The sequence below is a fragment of the Benincasa hispida genome, chromosome 5 (assembly GCF_009727055.1).
Source record: "Benincasa hispida cultivar B227 chromosome 5, ASM972705v1, whole genome shotgun sequence".
In the NCBI taxonomy this organism is placed as follows: Eukaryota; Viridiplantae; Streptophyta; class Magnoliopsida; order Cucurbitales; family Cucurbitaceae; genus Benincasa; species Benincasa hispida.
Genome location: NC_052353.1, coordinates 31,576,646 through 31,582,593, shown reverse-complemented (window position 1 = coordinate 31,582,593; position 5,948 = coordinate 31,576,646).

The following is a 5,948-nucleotide window of genomic DNA, read 5'->3' as shown; positions in this document are numbered from 1 at the left end:
CTTTAACCCACATAATCCTTATTAAATGATCAACTCAACTTAACTCAACCATGAAACAATAGGTTTATTTGGGTTATTCGAGTCATTTATTTAAATTTATCCTAAAAAAAGTAAAATATTAATGTGCAAAAAATTTATTTAATTATTTTAATCTATTGAATTAAGATTAACGACTCAATTTCATTTAAATTATGAAACTTTTCTTTCCAAAGTGCTAAAAAATAATTTTAGAAGCAGTTAGAGAAGAAATTTCCAAAAAGAAAATTATGAAATAAAACAAAATTAAATTAAATAGATGTATATATAATCGTATTATAAGTAAAAGAAACAAAACTTTTAAAATTAATAATAAGATTGGGTTGGTTTGGATTGGTTTGGATTATCTTAGGTGAGAACCTATGAAGCAAACCAAGCTATAAGATTTTCATTTATTTGAACCCAATCATATCTAAACGAGTTGATAACCCAACCTGAACTATATAGGTTGAGTTGGGTTGATCGGATTTCTTGGATCATCAATTTTTTTAACACCGTTACTTGCTAGTACCACGGTGAAAATGAGGGGGAAAGAGAGAGAAATGTGAAGAGAGGGAGAGAAAAGAAATGGTGGAGGTTAGGGTTTTCCCTAACTTTTTTTTTCTTTAAAATTAAATCCTATCTTCTTTTTCATTCCTTTTTAAAAGAAAATTATTCTAATAAAAAAAAAAGATATAATTTGGGGAACCATCCATGACTTTTCAAATTTCTCATCTTTTCCAAAGTTGAGTCCCTAATATCAAAGTCAAAAGATTTGAGAATGATTCAAGTATTAAATTGCAAGAGGTTGGAATTAAAGCTTTTAATTTACAAAAATACTTTTGTTGAATGAGAAATTTCGACGAATCACGAGTGGCCACATCATCAATGAAAACTCGAGCCTATTGGAAAAATTATAAGTTGGATTGGGTCGAGTAATTAAAGTTGCTCGGGCCCATCCCAATTCAAACCCATGGTGAAATTTTGGGCTAAATTAAAGATTAAGCTGAAGCCTAGTATTTCGGCCAACAACAAATGGGTCTAAGCCCAACTTTAGCCCAAACCCAATTTTGGCCCAATAAAGTAATTAGGCTCAAACCCATGTAAGGCTCATGAGAAATCTCTATTAGGCATTATCTCTACATTTGGGTGAAGGTTGGAAGAATTGAAGATAAAAGCTTTCTGAAGATCTAAAGTCTGAAGCTTCAATGATCTAAAGAACATAATTCCTCCAAAGCTTTGAAGATCAAAAGTCACTAAAGCTCTGAAGATCAGAAGACACTAACGCTCTGAAGATTAGAAGACATATCAAAGCTCTGAAGATCAGAAGATACTAAAGCTTTGAAGATCAGAAGACATATTAAAGCTCTGAAAATTTAAGCTCCCAAGATCCAAGACTCGGGCTCTCAAGCTTCAAAGATTGAAGCTCTCAAATTTTGAAGAACTAAATATATGAACTATTTGAAGCTTTAAAGATTAGAAGATTTCAAAAAATTTACCGTGTCTTCGTAACCTACAAGTTGAAGATTCAATCTTCTCAAACCCAAGAGCCAAGCCCAAGCCCACCTGTGAACTCTATAAATAGAGAAGCTCTCCTTAGTTGGAAGAGGGGAGGAATTCTACATTTCTGAGAGCCTAGAGAGAATTCTCCCAATAACCAGAGAACTCCCTGACTCCTAAAGCTGACCACAAGACTGAAGTCCTTTGGAGATACAAGCAGTCTTTCGGAGATACAAGCAGTCTTTCGGAGATACAAGCATTCTTCCAAGACTTCAACTCCAAGATCATCACGCGCTTTGCTTCCTCAAATCAAGCGTACATCAAGTACTAGAGATCAAAACACATCACATCAAATCAACATCCACATCAACACCGACTCAAGTTCAACTCTACGAAACAAGTTTCTCCTGAAACCTCGTGCGAACATTAATCCTCCAAGAAGATCATTAAGCCTAAAGGCCAATCATCCAAGAAGATCAACAAGCCTAAAAGTTGATCATCTAAGAAGATCATCAAGCCCAAAGGCCGATCATCCAAGAAGATCATCAAGCCCAAAGGCTGATCGTCCAAAAAGATCAATAAGCCCGATCATCCAAGAAAATTAACAAGCCCAAAGGTCGATCGTCTAAGAAGATCATCAAGCCCAAAAGCTGATCATTCAAGAAGATCAACCAGCTTAAAGACTATAGTTTATTTTCAAAGCATCAAAACATTATGTATTAGAGATTGTATTCACTTTTCACAAAATTAATACAAATACAAAGTTCAAGTTCCACGAAATAAATTTCTCTTGAAATCTCGTGCGAACAACTTTCTTTTCCAAAATTTAATTTCATTGACTCCAGGGTTAACCTAAACTTTTAAATTCCAAGTTAGAATCAACAACCAAAGAATCCTATTATTTTAAAATTAACCGGCTTGCAAGAGAATTAAAGACGTAACTTATTCCAAATTAGTCTTATTTCTCAAAGTTTGGGGGCTCAAGTTTCTCTCTCACTCATTTCTTATGTGCAACTATCCCTTCTCTTCCCCTATATAACCTCTTCCGTCCACCTTCCATTACTTGAAAGCCTCCACTTTCCAAGTTTTTTTCCAATCCGATGAGTTGTTTCCATCAACCTTACTTCTATTTTTATTTTCTTCTTCTCTCTTTTTTAACTTAACTTTTGGTTATTTGATGAGTGATATGATGACTCATTATGTTGTTTCATCTATTTCGATGCTAAGCTATGGAAAGTTTATCTTTTTAATTCTTATGATTTGGTATACCAATGTGTCAACCGTTTCTGTTTTCAATGTTTAATACAAAATTTGTTCAAGCAACGTGTGGATTCTCCACTCATATCTTACAATATCCAAGTAACATAGCTACTTTTCTTTTCAAACAAGTTCTTTTACTAAATTTTAATTCTTTTCAAATTGTTTCTAACTTTATTTTGCAAACCAAACTAATACTACCTTCAATTTGTTTGTTTGAAGTTCTATTTTTAGTTATTTACGATTATGATCCTAGGGTTTAGAGTATGTGCTATATAAACTCTCTAACCCTAGAGGCGCCGTTTGATGTAATTTTCTAAAAAAAATCTCTCTAATAATACTGTTCTCCCTCTGCCTGTGGACGTAGCTAAAATACCGTTAGTGAACCACGTATATCTGTGTGTCGATCTTCTCTATTTCTATGTTCTTTTTGTGTTCTTTAATTGTCGATTACGTAACACATTGTAATTTTCGATCCGTGTTTATTTCATATACTGTTTTTTTTCCTTGCTTATCATTGTCTGGTTGTTGGACATTTTGTATAAGTACTTTTCACTTAGTTTATTTCGGTATAAAAAAATTATCATACTTTAATTTGCTTGTATATACTGTCACAGCATTCTTTAAATTTTTTTTTCTTTTTTTATATACTTCTTAATATGTGGCTTTAACCATGTAAGTTAGAACTGTGAAATTTGAAGATTTAGAAAATCAATTCACTTTCATAAGCTAAATTGATTTTCCAAAAGTTTGATGCATAATAATTAATTGTAGATTTGAAGATTTAGAACTGTGGAATTTGAAGATCTAGAAAACCAATTCACTCTCATAAACTAATTATATCGATTTTTCAAAAAGTTTGAAGCGTAATAATTAATCGTAGATTTGAAGATTTAGAAAACCAATTCACTCTCATAAACTAAATTGATTTTCAAAAAGTTTGAAGCATAATAATTATCGTAGAATTGAAGATTTAGAACTGTGAAAGTTGAAAATTTAGAAAACCAATTCAAATTCACTAGTGAACCATCTTGATTTGTGACGTATATATTAACCTAACTAATCTACTAATAAAATAGTTCAATAAAATGTTAGTATATATACATTTTGAGGATATTTCACGTAATATATAAGTCCAAATTTTTCTTCATCAAATAAATCCAAATGATTTTATCCAACGTCACAAATCAACTAATAGAAATCAAATTTGGAAAATGATTGTGATAACTTGTAGAAAATAAATAGAGCCTTGACGCCTATGAAGAAGATGGTCGGAGAATTTGAGATTTTTCTGAGAGCTTCCATTTCCAAACTTCACCCCAATTTCTCATCGAAGTTTTATCGAAGCAAGAGTCTAAGATGGCCTTCTCCATTTTACTCAACTATCTTATCACCGGTAACCTTGACACTCATCTGTTGGAAGCAAGAAATTGCTAACAACTGTCTTTTCTCCTTCACTTCTTTACTGCTATTTGTTGTTGTATTACATTTTGATTTAAGAGCTGATTTATTTTGTAAACAACAACTCTACGTCTATTTGTTTATCACCATGTCTACTTTCATCATCTTCTCTATCTTTACCTTTGCTTTTTCTTTCATCATGAGTAACTAATCTTCGTAGGGTAAGGGGGAAGATTAATGCTATGAACTAAGTTGAACCTTTAAAGATTAAGCTTGTTTGCTTAGTGTATGACTATTTAAATGCTTGCCTATGATCATTTATTGAGTCAAGTAGCTATGACTAACTGCCCGAGAGGGTAAGTAGTTGTGGATCTCACTAAGCAAAGTAAGAAGTGTTTCTAGAGATAGAAATAACCTTACGCTCAATGCAACATCACTCATGCGTCATAGAAATATAACAAGTTTGGTTGGTTGTCAAGAGGTGTGCGATGAATGGATGTTGCGAGTCAGGATTACTCTTAAAGTTAAACTTAGGGATGCAGCATTAATCTCCCCCAAACCTTACCTTCTCCATACATTTTTCACACGTTAAAGCTGTTGTTAATCTCAAGTTCCTCATAACCAATCTCGAAGTATTCTCTGCTTGTTTAGATTCTTTCATCGCATTGCTTAGTTAATCACATGATATTTGACTCCCTTTAAATTATTTCAGTCTTTGTCACATTCACACACTCTCCAAATAGTTCTAGCACAAATATCTGAGTTCGACCTTGGATCACACCGAGAAACTTGTAGTTTTTTTATACTTGACAAACTATAAGAAAACTTGTGACAAGTGCATGATTAACTGCAACTAGACACACAATCAATTCAACGCAAAGACACTTTAGTGTATTTTATGTTAATCACATTTAGCAGTTCAACAGAATGCTTTTGTTTAAAAGAAATGTTTGGAATGAAAGATCCAAAATTAAACCCTGGGCCATATTTCAGGATTATCAATAATATATGTATACTTTAGGGAAAAAAATCAATCTATATTTTGTTCAAACAAAAGATTGGTAGAATTATTGAATAAAAAATTTTCAAAACAAATATAGTCATCATATAAACATATTATTTTAGAGTTAAAAAACTACATCAGATACCCCTGACATATAAACTCAACTCTACACCCAAACACAGATATATGAACTACCGACAAAATAATGTTGCACCTCAAACACAGACATATGAACTTCATACATCATATCTCAACTTAGCACCTTAAACAGCCCTTAAGGTATAATACCACAATGAGGTCTTAGAAGTTCAAATTCTCTCAACTTCATATATTAATGATTATTTCGACCGTGATTCAATCACATAAAAAAATATTAAAGTGAAAAAAAAATAATTGGAAATATATAGAAAATTTTCACAATAGTGAAGCACGAGCTAGAAATGAGAGCAAGAGAACGAGAGTAAAAAATGAAATTTTTTACCATTGAAGATTACTTGAATCGTGATTTGAACACATAAAACGAAGTTAAAAGTGAGAAAATAGAATATTCAAGATTTTGGAAATATGTACAATTTTTTCACGATAGCGAAGCACGAGCTTGAAACAAGAGCTAGAATCGAGAACGAGAGCTTAGTACATTAACACAACATGTCAATAAAGTACTTTTATATTAGATGATGGTGCAAACAAAAAATTTATGAACAACTCCAGGTTCAAAATGTCGGGTCCGATATCAATCGAGTTTTAGAAATTGGGTCATCCTTACAATTTT